This window comes from Schistocerca nitens, chromosome 2, assembly GCF_023898315.1.
Source record: "Schistocerca nitens isolate TAMUIC-IGC-003100 chromosome 2, iqSchNite1.1, whole genome shotgun sequence".
NCBI lineage: Eukaryota > Metazoa > Arthropoda > Insecta > Orthoptera > Acrididae > Schistocerca > Schistocerca nitens.
This window is the reverse complement of record NC_064615.1, coordinates 1,054,301,891-1,054,319,681: the sequence shown is the minus strand read 5'-3', so window position 1 is coordinate 1,054,319,681 and position 17,791 is coordinate 1,054,301,891.

The window sequence follows — 17,791 nt, the reverse complement described above, 5'->3', positions numbered from 1 at the left end:
GTTCACGTTTACTGCACCTAGTCACAAACAGTGGCTAGTCTCAAGCTGGAGTGTTTTAATCGGTGGACAAAGTAAGATTGCCGAAATAGACGAATAGCGCATAGCTACTAGGAAGTTGCGTGACGCGGTATGACATGTGGTTCACCTTTACTGCACCTAGTCAAAAACTGTGTGTAGTCTCAAACTGGAGTGTTTTAATCGGTGGACAAAGTAAGATTGCCGAAATAGACGAATAGCGCATAGCTACTAGGAAATACGAGAGAGAGCGACCGTTGAAAACAGTTGTTGGACATGTTTGGGTATTTGACGGCATCGATAGAAAATCCCCCATCTCTTTTAGGTCCCTTTTATTCAAGAGGAAAGAAAACTTAAGTATCTCTGATAAAGTACTTTATGTAGCCAAGCATAAAAGTGATAGCAGATGGCTTTAAGGGGAAACGGAAGGCAATTATTATCCCTATTCTCCCAATGCTATTTCCCCCTTTGAGTAGGTACACTATTCAAAAGAACTATAAGTGATAAAAAATGAAATTTTCACTGCATATATATATATATATATATATATATATATATATATATATATATATATATATATATATATATATATAACATATCTGCCTCAATTTACAAGTAAAATGAACATAATAACTCTTATGGTATTAAAGAAAAAAACTTTATTCTTCCACTAGTAAAATTTAACTTTCTTTGTTCACTAATTACTATGTAACAGTTTCTGATTGTTTGGTGGTTCTCAATTTATTTACAGAAACCTATTACCATCTCCAGTACAAATTGACCAAATTTCACATTACTAACCACATTAGTTTATCAAATAATTAATTGTACCTGAAAGTAAAAATAAATGTAGTTTCAAGAAAAATCCATTTAAAGTTTAATATTGCAATTCTAGTATAGTTATTGATGAGAATTACTTAGCACTACTATTTTCCTGCACCGTACTGACCATCATCTGAATCATACTAATCTTATTTTCTTCTCTTGGTCTCTCTTCTTTCCTGTCTGGCTTCTTTTGTGCATTTTAAATTAGCAGTACCTGCTTTAAGGATTCTCTCTTTATCTATTAGCACCTAGGATTTTGCAGTATTTCCACTAGATTTTATACCCAATAATTCCAAAACGTCCAGTTTTCTAATTACACCATCACTGAAGCATAAAATAGCATCATAAACACCAAATTTGAAGGTTGTAAGCGGAACAAATACAGTTTTCGGTAACCGGTTCCAAATGACAGAATCAACACATTCATTTAAATTTCGGGTTTCCGACGAAGACTTTTCTTCAACAAAGTATCTTTACAAGGGTCTCTAAATATGGGTTTAATTTCATTCATTACTAATGCAGGCAAAGAATGTTTGTGGTCATATCTGGCACTTCTTCTGTGCTTGCACCAAGTGTCCGGATCATTCGGACAAAGACCGTGCACTGGATTTTCATTTGTGGAAAGCTTATGGAGAAAGATGGCCCATACAGCTTTTTTCACGTTTTCTAAATTCCCTACATTTCTTCTTATGGCCAAGCCGAGGATACCAAGTTTCAGGCATAACCTCTCACCAGGACAACGCAGTGGCCGACCGGCTGCACTTAACGATCGAGAGCAGCGACGTTTGCGTAGGGTTGAGTGCTAACAGACAAGTATATCGATAGTAGATACAGGGTAGGCATCATTTAAGCGATAAAAAAAAAGAAGCTTGTAATGATATACAAGGAGTAAAATAATGCAATGCATTCTCTCTGCGTGGTGCAAAAACGATGGCGTGACATTTAAATGCCAGATTGCATAGAGCGTCAGGAAAACCATCATATCCCACGAAAAAATTGTCGTATTTGTACAAAACAAAAACTATGTCACGCAGGAAAGGATCAGGCATTTCAAATATGCTAAAATCTAAAAACCGATTTTTTCAAGCCCACTTGCCTTCTGTCTCCCTTTGAGTCATTCAACATCTTAAAGAAAGAGGGATTTCAACATGAATTTGTGAATCATTCTGTTGAGTTTTTGTCCTCGGACAATGTATCTGTCCGCGCACACAACATCCACCGCTTATGGAAATGTATGAGGTCTTCGATAAAAAGAGCGGGGAAATAGACTCCCCTGACGTTCTCCCGATATTTCTGACTGACACAACAGTGATGTTTCCGAGCTACGAGAAAAACAGATTGCTGCAGACGACTTATACAACAAGAGGAATAGTGCATGAAAAGACGTGGCTAACGAGTGAGGTAATTAAATTCACTACTTTCATATGTAATTAATTGTTGGTCAGTAAACGTTCGTCTTTTGACATTGCTTTACTGAACACTTTAAACAGTATCCATAACTCGCGTCAATAGAGTCGTGTAGTCCACATACAGTTGCACGTTGCCATCAATAGGCAATTACTCTCCGTAATTACGAAAAAAAACGTAAAATAGCAATCGAGCATCAAATAGTACGACAAAGTTCGGGTCAACTGAAGAACAGGATACAACCCGTCGACTTTGGCCAATGATGTCATAGTTTATTTGTAAATATTAATGCCTTTATTTTCGAGCAATAGATGATAAATCGGTTATCTTCTGTAGCGAAGCGTCATCATTGTAAATTGAAGTAAATGAATGTGTTAAAAGACAGCGCTAGACATTGTGTGCGATCTTCGTCGCTTGTATTAATGTAAATCACTTGTTCATTCCAATTATTTCAGTACTTATTCCCATTCTTAATTAGATATATTTTGGAAGAATTGTATTTCGTTCTGGACAGTTTTTACTTTTTGATTTTCGTTTGTAGGTATGGATTTATCTATTCCTACGAATATTGAAGACTTGAAGCAGGATTCGTCAGTAGTACAGAATACAAATTTTATAACTGTTGTTTTTTTTTTCGCCTTCACTAGCACTAGTATTACTACGATATTTTGCCGGCCGCTGCGGCCGAGCGTTTCTAGGCACTTCAGTCTGGAACCCTGCGACCGCTTCGGGAATAGATGTGTGTCATGTCCTTAGGTTAGTTAGGGACTGATGACCTCAGATGTTAAGTCCCATAGTGCTGAGAGCCATTTGAACCATTTTTTGAATTACGATGCTTTTCATTCGATACTAGCACCATCGAAGGTGAAAAGACCGACGTACGAAAAATTTTTATCCTGTACTTCAGTTCACTTATATAGGTCAACTGAAATATCGGATACTAGTGCTAGCATAGACGAACGAAGCGACAATACTGTACGTAACAATGGCATCGTGTACCTCAGTTGAAATACGAAGGTGGTATCCCGTTCTTCAGTTGACCTATATGGGTCAACTGAAACACGGGATAAATATGTATGTTACTACTTTTCGCCTACGCTAATACTAGGATCCTACTCTTCAGTTGACCTATATAGTTCAACTGAAGTACGGGATAAAAATTTTAAGCATGTCGGGTTTTTCGCCTTCGTTAATATTAGTATCTTGTTCTTCAGCTGACTTATATGAGTCAAACGCAGTATCGGATACAAATTTTACTGTTGTAGGTTTTCAGTCGATATTATTAGTATCGGAGACGGGAAAAAAATTGTATCCCATTATCACTAGCATTTGTATCCTATTCTTCTCTTGAGCTATATAGGTTAGTTGAAGTATGGGGTACAAATTTTACGTATGCCGTTCTATTCGCCTTTGTTAGCGCTAGTATCAGTTAAAGAATAGGATACTAGCATCAGCGGAAGCGAAAAAAGGAACACCTGAAAAATTTGTATTCCGTACTTCAGCTGACCTACATAGGAAGTTCGGGAAACAACTCAGACATGTCAACTGAGGTATTCCATGCTAACTTCTGTGCCTTTTTTTTTTTTAGTAGCCCATTCTTCAATTGATCTTACCAGGTCAATTGAAGAATAGTATACTGGGTCTCAAAGAAGTGATGCACTGAATGTTATGTTCGAAACATGAATTTACGTGATATATGCCTACTATCTGTTTTCTCTGTCCTGCAGTCGATTGTTTCTCAACATTTATCTTTGCTGTTAAATCTTTTCAATACATCGTCTCTGACGTCATTGGTCAAAGTCGATAGGTTGTATCTCCTTCTTCAGTAATCCCCGAAGTTCATGGGGTGCAGTCCTCCATCCCAAGCTTCTCTAAAACTTTAGTCTTTATCAAGCCATAGCAGTATAATGACAGACACAAAATATTGTCAGATCGTGTCTTCCTTCATTTATTCTGCACAATAACGCGATACTCTTTGCATCTGAGTATGCTGTAACCTAATGTGTTGTGAGATTGAAATTGTAGCAGGTCTCCCTGTCATACGTTACCCTCGTACGCGCCCTCGGGAACAGGATGTCAAACATTGCAGTCGGAAGCACTACTCTCAAGGAAAAATAAAAACAAAGAATAAACATCAAACTACCGAAATTGGTTACTCTTCCAAAGAATAAACAATGCACGTCACTGGTCTGTCTCTTGTCCGCACACAGCCCCCCCCCCCCCCTTTAAAGTGCGGAGCACCTGGGAAGTAGGGGTACTTGAATTTGACTTGCCGTCCAGCCCTTGTACGGACGGCCCGTTGTTGTGTGGGTGTGAGCACAGGTTTGACTGGTTGTTCTCTAGTCCTCTGACATCTTGGTGTTGTCTCTTCCGTTGGACTTAGTTTAGGGTTGCCTGACTCTCGATCATCCTGCATTGGAGGAGTGCTTTCGTGCTTCGGCGATGGTAAGGTCCATGGTGGTGGACCGCCTTCAGTGTCCTGAGCCACCTTTCCACCAACCCGTTCCTTGCCGGGTGATAACTCGTTGTCTGGTGACACTGGAATCCACATAGTGTAGCCACTTCATTGAACAGATAATATTCGAATCGTCGACCCTGGTGTGTTGTAATATGCAGGGGGCATCCAAAACGTAATAACTGATGTGCAACAAATGTCTTTGCTATTGTCTAGGCTACTACATATGTGACTGGTATAGCCTCTGCTCATCTTGTGCATCTGTCTACTGTCTTGAGCAAGTATTTATAACCCTCTGAGGGTGGAAGTGGACCCACTGCGTCGAGGTGAACGTGCCCAAACCTTGCCGACGAACCTGCAAAATTTCCGGCCTCTGCATGAACATGTCCTTCTTTCCAACGCTGGCAGTGAAGGCACCAGTGACTCCACTTCCTGGTATCCGTTTTAATCAGTGGCCACACAATCCGCTCAATTAGCAACTTGATAGTGGTAATTTCACCTGGGGTGCTAAGTTGTGAACACTGTCAAATGCCACTTGCGGAATCACTGAGTAGTGTAGGGCTGTGGCCTCTGTTGTGATACGTCACACCATATTTCGATCTTGCTTCCTGGAACTTCTATTTGTTCCAGTCCCAATCCTGTATGCCGATCTGTTAGTAAAGTCTTTCAACTCTAGATCTTTCTCTCTTGCCCTGTAGCGAGGTTGTCGTAATTTAAGGTACTGACTCTGCATACTCGAGAAAAATAGTCGGAGCATATATTCTCTGAACCCCTATTATGCCGTATGCCCGTAGTGGATTGGCTGACAAACTCTATGTGTCGGAACTGACGTGGCGAACATTTGTCGCTTATGTTGTGGAATTCTGACTCGATGGGTTTATAATCCGTGAAAATTGTCACTGGTCGGGTTTCCATGTAAGGGCGAAAATGTCTCACACTCTCATATATCACATGTAACTCCCTATCGTAAGCACTCCATTTTGTCTGTCTGTGCTGTAGCTTCTTTGAACAAAACTCAAAAGCTGACAATGTCCATTGACTTCTTGGTGTTCTGCTGCTCCAATTGCGACCTGGCTGACGTCGACCACAATATTCAATGGTGCACCCGGAACAAAGTGGGCAAGAAACACTGCATCTTCAAGGCTAGTTTGTAGTTGGCTGAAAGTGTTGCTTATTTATGGTGTCCATTGTAATAGTCGCTTGTCCTTGGCATCCTTACAAGCAAGTTTCGGATCGATCGCGGCTGAGACTTAGTGGCCTAGGAAAGTTACTTCGCTTTTTTGCATGACGGACTTGTCTTCATTTAGTACCACCACGTAGCTACACAACCTCTTTCGCACTTCGCATATGTGCTTGTCATGAACTTGTGCATCAGCCAAACATATTAATATGTCATCTAAATACGCGAAGCAAAATGGCAAGCCTTGTAACACTTCGACAATGAATCTCTGGCAGGTCTGGGCTGCATTTTTAAGACCGAATAGCATAAACAAAAACTCAGTCAGCCAGAACAGTGTAGTAACTGCTGTCTTTGCAACATCGTTATGTGCCACTGGATCTGATTGTAAACCTTTCGCCAATGCAGCACTAATAAAACGTTTGCACTGGACAGAAGAAAGGTAAATTATTAGTTATTAGGTGTCGGGTAATTATCTGGGATTGGTCTTGCGTTCAGCTACGATAATAACCACAGGAAGTCCATGTGCAGTCCTTTTTGCACACTGGCTGAAACCAGACGTAAACAGCAATGAAATCCTAAACTCAGATTGGAATGTATACCGCAGAGACAGGCTGGACAGTGAAGGGTGAGGCGTGTTTATAGCGATAAGAAGTGCAATAGTATCGAAGGAAAGTGACGGAGATCCGAAATGTGAAATAATTTGGGTGAAGGTCACGGTTAAAGCAGGCTCGGACACGGTAATTGGATGTCTCTATAGGCCCCCTGGCTCAGCAGCTGCTGTAGCTGAGCACCTGAAGGATAATTTGGAAAATATTTCGAGTTGATTTACCCACCATGTTATAGTTCTCGGTGGAGATTTTAATTTGCCGGATATAGACTGGGAGACTCAAACGTTCATAACGGGTGGCAGGGACAAAGAATCCAGTGAAATTTTTTAAGTGCTTTATCTGAAAACTACCTTAAGCAGTTAAACAGAGAACCGACTCGTGGCAATAACATATCAGACCTTCTGGTGACAAACAGACGCGAACTATTTGAAACAGTTAAGGCAGAACAGGGAATCAGTGATCATAAAGCGGTTACTGCATCGATGAATTCAGCCGTAAATAGAAATATTAAAAAAGGTAGGAAGATTTTTCTGTTTAGTAAAAGCGACAAAATGCAGATTACAGATTACCTGACGGCTCAACACAAAAGTTTTGTCTCAAGTACAGATAGTGTTGAGGATCAGTGGAAAATTTCAAAACCATCGTACAATATGCGTTAGATGAGTATGTGCCAAGCAAGATCGAAATAGATGGAAAAGAGCCGCCGTGGTACAATAGCCGAGTTAGAAAACTGCTGCGGAAGCAAAGGGAACTTCACAGCAAACATAAACATAGCCAAAGCCCTGCAGACAAACAAAAATTACGCGAAGCGAAATGTAGTGTGATGAGGGCTATGCGAGAGGCGTTCAATGAATTCGAAAGTAAAGTTCTATGCACTGACTTGGCAGAAAATCCTAAGAAATTTTGGTCTTATGTCAACGCGGTAGGTGGATCAAAACAAAATACCCAGACACTCTGTGACCAAAATGGTACTGAAACAGAGGATGACAGACTAAAGACCGAAATACTAAATGTCTTTTTCCAAAGCTGTTTCACGGAGAAAGACTGCACTGTAGTTCCTTCTCTAGATTGTCGCACAGATGACAAAATGGTAGACATCGAAATAGACGACAGAGGGATAGAGAAACAATTGAAATCGCTCAAAAGAGGAAAGGCTGCTGGACCTGATGGGATACCAGTTCGATTTTACACAGAGTACGCGAAGGAACTTGTCCCCCTTCTTGCAGCGGTGTACCGTAGGTCTCTAGAAGAGCGTAGCGTTATAAAGGATTGGAAAAGGGCACAGGTCATCCCCGTTTTGAAGAAGGGATGTCGAACAGATGTGCAGAACTATAGACTTATATCTCTAACGTTGATCAGTTGTAGAATTTTGGAACACGTATTATGTTCCAGTATAATGACTTTTCCGGAACTAGAAATCTATTCTGTAGGAATCAGCATGGGTTTCGAAAAAGACGATCGTGTGAAACCCAGCTCGCGCTATTCGTCCACGAGACTCAGAGGGCCATAACCACAGGTTCCCAGGTAGATGCCGTGTTTCTTGACTTCCGCAAGGTGTTCGATACAGTTCCCCACAGTCGTTTAATGAACAAAGTAAGAGCATATGGACTATCAGACCAATTGTGTGATTGGATTGAAGAGTTCCTAGATAACAGAACGCAGCATGTCATTCTCAATGGAGAGAAGTGTACCGAAGTAAGAGTGGTTTCAGGTGTGCTGCAGGGGAGTGTCGTGGGACCGTTGCTGTTCACAATATACATAAATGACCTTGTGGATGACATCGGAAGTTCACTAAGGCTTTTTGCGGATGATGCTGTGGTATATCGAGAGGTTGTAAAAATGGACAATTGTACTGAAATGCAGGAGGATCTGCAGCGAATTGACGCATGGTGCAGGGAATGGCAATTGAATCCCAATGTAGACAACTGCAATGTGCTGCGAATACATAGAAAGAAAGATCCCTTATCATTTAGCTACAATATAGCAGGTCAGCAACTGTAAGCAGTTAATTCCATAAATTATCTGGGAGTAGGCATTAGGAGTGATTTGAAATGGAATGATCATGTAAAGCTGATCGTCGGTAAAGCAGATGCCAGACTGAGATTCATTGGAAGAATCCTAAGGAAAACAACGGAAGTAGGTTACACTACGCTTCTTCGCCCACTGCTTGAATACTGCTCAGCAGTGTGGGATCCGTACCACATAGGGTTGATAGAAGAGATAGAGAAGATCCAACGGAGAGCAAAGCGCTTCGTTACAGGATCATTTAGTAATCGCGAAAGCGTTACGGAGATGATAGATAAACTCCAGTGGAAGACTCTGCAGGAGAGACGCTCAGTGACTCGGTACGGGCTTTTGTTGAAGTTTCGAGAACATACCTTCATCGAAGAATCAAGCAGTATATTGCTCCCTCCTGCGTATATCTCGGGAAGAAATCAGAGAGATTGGAGCCAACACAGAGGCATACCGACAATCCTTCTTTCCGCGAACAATACGAGACTGGAATAGAAGGGAGAACCGATAGAAAGGTACTCAAGGTACCATCCGCCACACACCGTCAGGTGGTTTCCAGAGCATGGATGTAGATGTAGATGTAGATGGGTGTAACGGGAATGACCATGAGCTGTCTGACCTTCGTACAAAACCAGCACGGAGCATATCCTCAAATATCGCCTTAGTCTCAGCTAATCGTTCTGGAGTAGTTCAACGGACGCGTATGAAACCGGTGGACCAAGTGTCGTGCATGTACACTGAAGAGCCAAAGAAACTGGTACACCTGCCTAATATCGTGTAGGAGACCGCGATCACGCAAAAGTGCCGCAACACGACGTGGCGTGCACTCGACTAATGTCTCAGGTCGTGCTTTGGGAAACTGAAACCATGAGTCCTGCTGGCCTGTCCTTAAATCCGTAACAGTACGAGGGGTGGAGAGGGTTGTGACGCTCGAGTTTGTCACTGCTACGCATGTAATAGTGGTTGACTCCAATGTGGCATGTGCTCTATCAGCTACATGCAGGAATTTATCCAGCGGTTGTCCTTCATACGCTATTAATGTCAACCGTACTTGATACGCCAGATATGTAGCAGCAACTCATTAGGTATTACGCTACAGTCCACTATTGCTTGCAAATGTCTCGAAAATTCTGAAAAGGATTTGTGTCCTGGTAAAGCACTTGCGAAAGTCTCTGCTCGGGCAGCTTCGTCCATCGAGTGATCAGCGAAGTCTTCAGGGCGAAGTATGCTTGTTGATAAGGTGAATGGAGAGTCACGTCGGCAACTATTGTCGTCGCTTTCTGGTCCAAATTTCTAATTGCCAGCGTCATCTGTTCACGGTCTTCTGTGATTTGTTGTTGTGTGAAAATGTTTTCCAAGATCGCAAACCATATGCCCGGTTGTGCGGGCGTAAATGGAGTAAGTGGGGGTGCCCACAATTGTAGGCGCGGCGCAGTTGGCATAAACGAATCGGCACGTGAAAAATTTTAGGGCATGTTTGCCCTTGCGGCGCTACCTTTATCGCTGGAATTTGTGATCTCGTTGTGTCCGTCTTACTGTCGTTTCTGAGCGTCTATTGGTCTAACACTTCAATCTCTTGTTTCAGCTGCAGGATCTCACCACAAATCGTTTGTAAAAGCTTATTTGCCTCTTCCTTGTTTAAAGGATGTAATCCCAAAAAGTGTTATTTCAACTTAAACCGTTCTTGTTTTCTGGGTCACCAATTCTGTAGGTCAGAAATCAAACCCACAACTACCACAGTGCCGTTTGAGCATCTTCATTATAGGATGTCTCAAAAAGGGTATTTTTCAATTTCTTAATTAATTATTTAATCTATTTATTTTTTAATTGAACCTTAGGTTTACTGAACTTTCATATACATTAAGGGGCATCTGTGCCTACGACCCAAATTCATGAAGTTTTGGCACCCTAAGAAGACATTGCACGTTACGAATTTAACTGTGATTTGAGCAGGAAAGTTTTACGAAGATGGGACGAGTTTTATTTTTTTTTCATTTTTTAGTCGTCAGTCTAGTGACTGGTTTTATGTGGCCCGCCAACAATTTCACTCCTGTGCCAACCTCTCATCTCAGAGTACAGAGTAGCATTTGCAATCTAATTCCTCAATTATTTGCTGCATGTATTCCAATTATCTTCCTCTGCAGTTTTTGCCCTGTACAGCTGCTTTTAGTTCCTTGGAACTCATTCCCTCATGTCTTAAAATATGTTCTATCATCCTGTTACTTCTCCTTGTCAGTGTTTTCCACATATTCCTTTCCTCTTGATTCAGTGAAAAACCTCCTCATTCCTTACCTCATCAGTTCACCTAATTTTCAGCATTCGTCTGTAGCACACGAATGTGACGCATGATCTGAGTACATTATTTTGCGACTGCTTTCTGTTTTTTTTAAAACAAAAAAAATATGCGCCATCCTTATATGAGGCTGTTGAAGGGGTTTATTTTGTTTCTCTTTTGAATTTGCGGTTCTTTTGCCTTTCTTGGTTTTCATCAGATTATCATATTACTTTTCATGTTTTGATGGAAATTTTTCTCTGTTTTCTGTTAGTGTTTCACTGTAACCATCAACGTCACAGTAATAGTGCTAGGCCTGGCACAACTGGCTACAGATGTAGAGAAGATATGGTAGACGTAAGCATGCTGGAGAAGACGCTATGCTATAATTTACACACACTACAGTCTCTCCCTTTGATTTAGTAGGAGATCATGTTGTATCAGGATGATTTTTTGCGTGTAGGATGCTATCGCATAGAAGTTGTAGCGCTGTTGCCGTTTTCTCCTTTGGTCTGCTAGAAATGAAATAGTCTTCTTTCGTTTTCTGGATACCATACAAGATCGAAAGATTCACTCTTTTATACTGATTCGTTAACTTCCTTCCGAAGAAATAGTTCTCTGGATAATATCTGCTTGAAGACGTCGACATTTTCCAGAAGCTCAAGAAACATAATCATGTTACACCATTTCAAAGTAAAAACAAATGCATTTCCTGATAACAAATGATCCGTGGCTGGCTTCCGTTGATGCCGTTTGTTCTTTGGCAGTTCGTTGTAATCGAGAGGCTGTACTTCTGTACCATCTTTGGTGTGACCTCTATATTTCCGTGAGGTGGTGTGTGTGGCAGTCGGCAGGTTGGGACGGAGCAGGGAGGATGTCTCCACGGCGCAAGGTCAGGCCGGGATCGCTGGTGGCATGCACGCACGGTCGGATTGTGAGGTGCTAGCTATAAGAGCTACAAAGATCGTTGCCTACCGAACCTGGACACGGAAGTTGGGTGATCAGTTAACCTGTTATGAAACCTCAGCCGTTGACACATCTCTTCATTCATTGTCGGTTGTTGCTTCCTGGGCAGTTTTGGCTAGCAGCAACTTATGGTTGTTGGAGTCGGCGGAATTTTGCAGCCGTCTTCCTGTGTGGTCTTTAACTATTGTGCCCTGGCTGTTTTTAGACGCCAATTGAAGACGTAGTGCAGCTCGTATCTTTGTCCTTGGCTGATATTTTCCGTTGTCATACCGCTGATCGGGCAGAAGGGAATTGATTAGGTTGTTGGTCGGTCTTTCAGCCGTCCCTGGGTTTGGGATGCCATCCGATTATTTAACCTTACTCTTGGCCGCCTGTCTCAACTCACCTAAAGTTAGAGCTACACCAACAGACGGACCCTTGGAACACTTCTGAGCATCACTATTCTTTTGGTTTTAGATTGTGACTTTCATTTTAGTTTGATGTACAGTGCGAGGCCTCCAGCCATCTATTAATTTAGTTTCTTTTAATTTTAGAACGCATTATTGTGGCCAAGATAGACACAAAGCCCATGCCTACTACAGTAGTACAAGTTTATATGCCAACTAGCTCTGCAGATGATGAAGAAATTGATGAAATGTATGACGAGATAAAAGAAATTATTCAGGTACTGAAGGGAGACAAAATTTAATAGTCATGGGTGACTGGAATTCGTCAGTAGGAAAAGGGAGAGAAGGAAACATAGTAGGTGAATATGGATTGGGGGGAAGAAATGAAAGAGTAAGCCGCCTTGTAGAATTTTGCACACAGCATAACCTAATCATAGCTAACACTTGGTTCAAGAATCATAAAAGAAGGTTGTATACCTGGAAGAATCCTGGAGATACTAAAAGGTATCAGATAGATTATATAATGGTAAGACAGAGATTTAGGAACCAGGTTTTAAATTGTAAGACATTTCCAGGGGAAGATGTGGATTCTCACCACAATCTATTGGTTATGATCTGCAGATTGAAACTGAAGAAAATGCAAAAAGGTGGGAATTTAAGGATATGGGTCCTGGATAAACTGAAAGAACAAGAGGTTGTAGAGAGTTTCAGGGAGAGCATAAGGGAACAATTGACAGGAATGGGGGATAGAAATACAATAGAAGAAGAATGGGTAGCTCTGAGGGATGAAGTAGTGAAGGCAGCAGAGGATCAAGTAGGTAAAAAGACAAGGGCTAATGGAAATCCTTGGCTAATTTAATTGATGAAAGGAGAAAATATAAAAATGCAGTAAATGAAGCAGGCAAAAAGGAATACAAACGTCTCAAAAATGAAATCGACAGGAAGTGCAAAATGGCTAAGCAGGGATGGCTAGAGGACAAATGTAAGGATGTAGAGGCTTGTCTCACTATGGGTAAGATAGATACTGCCTACAGGAAAATTAAAGAGACCTTTGGAGAGAAGAGAACCACTTGTATGACTATCAAGAGCTCAGATGGCAACCCAGTTCTATGCAAAGAAGGGAAGGCAGAAAGGTGGAAGGAGTATATAGAGGGTTTATACAAGGGCGAAGTACTTGAGGACAATATTATGGAAATGGAAGAGGATGTAGATGAAGACGAAATGGGAGATAAGATACTGCGTGAAGAGTTTGACAGAGCACTGAAAGACCTGAGTCGAAACAAGGTCCCGGGAGTAGACAACATTCCATTAGAACTACTGATGGCCTTGGGAGAGCCAGTCATGACAAAACTCTACCATCTGGTGAGCAAGATGTATGAGACAGGCGAAATACCCTCAGACTTCAAGAAGAATACAATAATTCCAATCCCAAAGAAAGTAGGTGTTGACAGATGTGAAAATTACCGAACTATCAGTTTAATAAGTCACAGCTGCAAAATACTAACGCGAATTCTTTACAGACGAATGGAAAAACTGGTAGAAGCCGACCTCGGGGAAGATCAGTTTGGATTCCGTAGAAGTGTTGGAACACGTGAGGCAATACTGACCTTACGACGTATCTTAGAAGAAAGATTAAGAAAAGGCAAACCTACGTTTCTAGCATTTGTAGACTTAGAGAAAGCTTTTGACAATGTTAACTGGAATACTCTCTTTCAAATTCTGAAGGTGGCAGGGGTACAATACAGGGAGCGAAAGGCTATTTACAATTTGTACAGAAACCAGATGGCAGTTGTAGGAGTCGAGGGGCATGAAATGGAAGCAGTGGTTTGGAAAGGAGTGAGACAGGGTTGTAGCCTCTCCCCGATGTTATTCAATCTGTATATTGAGCAAGCAGTAAAGGAAACAAAAGAAAAATTCGGAGTAGGCATTAAAATTCATGGACAAGAAGTAAAAACTTTGATGTTCGCCGATGACATTGTAATTCTGTCAGAGACAGCAAAAGACTTGGAAGAGCAGTTGAACGGAATGGACAGTGTCTTGAAAGGAGGATATAAGATGAACATCAACAAAAGCAAAACGAGGATAATGGAATGTAGTCAAATTAAATCGGGTGATACTGAGGGAATTAGATTAGGAAATGAGGCACTTAAAGTAGTAAAGGAGTTTTGCTATTTAGGGAGCAAAATAGCTGATGATGGTCGAAGTAGAGAGGATATAAAATGTAGACTGACAATGGCAAGGAAATCGTTTCTGAAGAAGAGAAATTTTTTAACATCGAGTATAGATTTAAGTGTCAGGAAGTCGTTTCTGAAAGTACTTGTATGGAGTGTAGCCATGTATGGAAGTGAAACATGGACGATAACTAGTGTGGACAAGAAGAGAATAGAAGCTTTCGAAATGTGGTGCTACAGAAGAATGCTGAAGATTAGGTGGGTTGATCACGTAACTAATGAGGAGGTATTGAATAGGATTGGGGTGAAGAGAAGTTTGTGGCACAACTTGACTAGAAGAAGGGATCGGTTGCTAGGACATGTTTTGAGGCATCAAGGGATCACAAATTTAGCATTGGAGGGCAGCGTGGAGGGTAAAAATCATAGAGGGAGACCAAGAGATGAATACACAAAGCAGATTCAGAAGGATGTAGGTTGCAGTAGATACTGGGAGATGAAGAAGCTTGCACAGGATAGAGTAGCATGGAGATCTGCATCAAACCAGTCTCAGGACTGAAGACCACAACAACAACAACAACAACAATTTAAAGATACGGCCTTCAGCCAACTTAAATTAAAGTTTGAAGATTGATTTGTTTAATACACTACTGGCCATTAAAAGTGCTACACCACGAAGATTACGTGCTACAGACGCGAAATTTAACCCACAGGAAGAAGATGCTGTGATAGGCAAATGATTAGCTTTTCAGAGCATTCACACAAGGCTGGCGCCGATGGCGACCCCTACAACGTGCTGGCAAGAGGAACGTTTCCAACCGATTTCTCATACACAAACAGCAGGTGACCGATGTTGCCTAGTGAAATGTTGTTGTGATGCCTCGTGTAAGGAGGAGAAATGCGTACCATCACCTTTCCGACTTTGATAAAGGTCGGATTGTAGCCTATCGCGATTGCGTTTATCGTAACGCGGCATTGCTGCTCGCGTTGGTCGAGGTCCAATGACTGTTGGCAGAATAGGGAGTAGGTGGGTTCAGGAGGGTAATACGGAACGCCGTGCTGCACCCCAACGGCCTCGTATCACTAGCAGTCGAGATGACAGGCATCTTGTCCGCATAGCTGTAACGGATCGTGCAGCCACGTCTCGATCGCTGAGTCAACAAATGGAGACGTTTGCAAGACAACAACCATCTGCACGAACAGTTCGATGATGTTTGCAGCAGCATGGACTGTCAGCTCGGAGACCATGGCTGCGGTTACCCTTGACGCTACATCACAGACAGGAGCGCCTGCGATAGTGTACTCAACGACGAACCTGGATGCACGAATGGGAAAACGTCATTTTTTCGGATGAATCCATGTTCTGTTTACAGCATCATGACGGTCGCATCAGTGTTCGGCAACATCGCGGTGAACGCACATTGGAAGCGTGTATTCGTCATCGCCATACAGGCGTATCATCCGACGTGATGGTATGGGGTGCCACTGGTTACACGTGTTGGTCACCTCTTGTTCACATTGACTGCACTTTCAACAGTGGACGTTACATTTCAGATGTGTTACGATCCGTAGCTCTACCCTTCATTCGATCCCTGCGAAACCCTACATTTCAGCAGGATAATGCACAACCGCATGTTGCAGGGCCTTTACGGGCCTTTCTGGATACAGAAACGTTCGACTGCTGCCCTGGCCAGCACATTCTCCAGATCTCTCACCAACTGAAAACGTCTGGTCAATGGTGGCCGAGCAACTGGCTCGTCACAATACACCAGTCGCTACTCTTGATGAACTGTGGTATCGTGTTGAAGCTGCATGGGCAGCTGTACCTGAACACGCCATCCAAGCTCTGTTTGACTCAATGCCCAGGCGTGTCAAGGCCGATATTACGGCCAGAGAGGGTTGTTCTGGGTACTGATTTCTCAGGATCTATGCCCCCAAATTGCGTGAAAATTTAATCACATGTCAGTTCTAGTATAATATATTTGTCCAATGAATACCGGTTTATCATCTGCATTTCTTCTTGGTGTAGCAATTTTAATGGTCAGTAGTGTAAGTAAAATTTTCAAAGTTTGTTCTATCTGAAATTCTTGTTATCCAGGCCCTAACTCCTGAGTTGTTCAATGTCCAGTGTGTGTCTTTGAGCCGAGCTTTTACGTGAAATATTTTTAAGATACAGCCTTCAGCTGTCGTAAATTAAAAGTTTGAAAATTGATTTGCTTAAAACCAATTTCTTTTTAAATTTGCTCTGTCTGTAATTATTGTTATCCAGGCCCTAAGCCGTGAGTTGTTCAGTGTCTTGTGTGTGGCCTTCAGCCGAGTAGATATTCGGAATTTTTTAAAGTAAGACATTCAGCCACGTGTATTCTTCAAAGCAAAGTTTATAACTTGTGGTCAGACCTTCAGCCGTTCTTGTTTTTGGTATGGTTTTGGACCTTCAGCCCAGGAAGTATCGCAAGTTTTTCTTAACTAGGCCTTCAGCGGTATTGTTTTAATTTGCTCCTTTTATGGCACAATGAAGTTAAGTGGTTCTTAGGAGAACAACGGTTTGTGTGTTTTGTGCAACTAACGGTAACTGGTTACAGCCCTCTCCACAACCATAACCTGATCGGTTCTGTCCTGTGAAACCAGATTTCAAGAAAAGCGAAGCATCCAGAAAATGTGGTTGCCTTCAGTGTAACTTCTCTGACATACATATCATCGATAGGTTTGTAAGTCATTAGAACTGCAATGTCTTTGACCGGTAGAAGAGCCACCAGTATGCGTTATTATTGTTCATGTTCGTTGTTGTTAGCTGCTCTAGTAGGCTACATAATCGGCTTGATGGTCTCGGCGGAGGTTCGAGTCCTCCCTCGGGTATGGGTGTGTGTGTTTGTCCTTAGGACATTATAGGTTAAGTAGCATGTAAGCTTAGGGACTGATGACCTTAGCGGTTAAGTCCCTTAAGATTTCACACACACAAGCAGCTTGAATAGAGACATCTGCTGATATGGAGATACCACGTACTCGTGTGAGACAGTATTAACAACACAGTTTGAAAGGGGTCTCCATTTGACCCACTGATCGAACTGTGTAATATTAAGGTGCGTGGAGCATCCGGATGCAACAGTGGCCCTATGTCGCAGCGCTCGGTAGGGAGAAGGCAGCTACACTCTTCGTCAAATTTTCGGTTGCCCACGATTTTGTAATCACTGAAGCAACGTCTCGCATCTTCTCAGCCCGCGAAGTCTAATCTTGTTCCCTCCTCCACTTCGGTTGCTTCACGATTTTTGTGAGGCAGTGTAATTCGAAGCACTGGCCTGTGCCTTCGCCGCTGAATATGTACACTGAAGAGCCAAAGAAACTGGTACCTGCCTAACATTGTGCAGGGCCCTGGCGAGCACGAAAAAGTGCTGCAACACGACGTGGCGTGGACTAATGTATGAAGTAGCAATGGAGGGAAGTGACCCCACGAACCTGGCAGAGCTCTCCATTAATCTGTAAGAGTACGAAGCGGTGG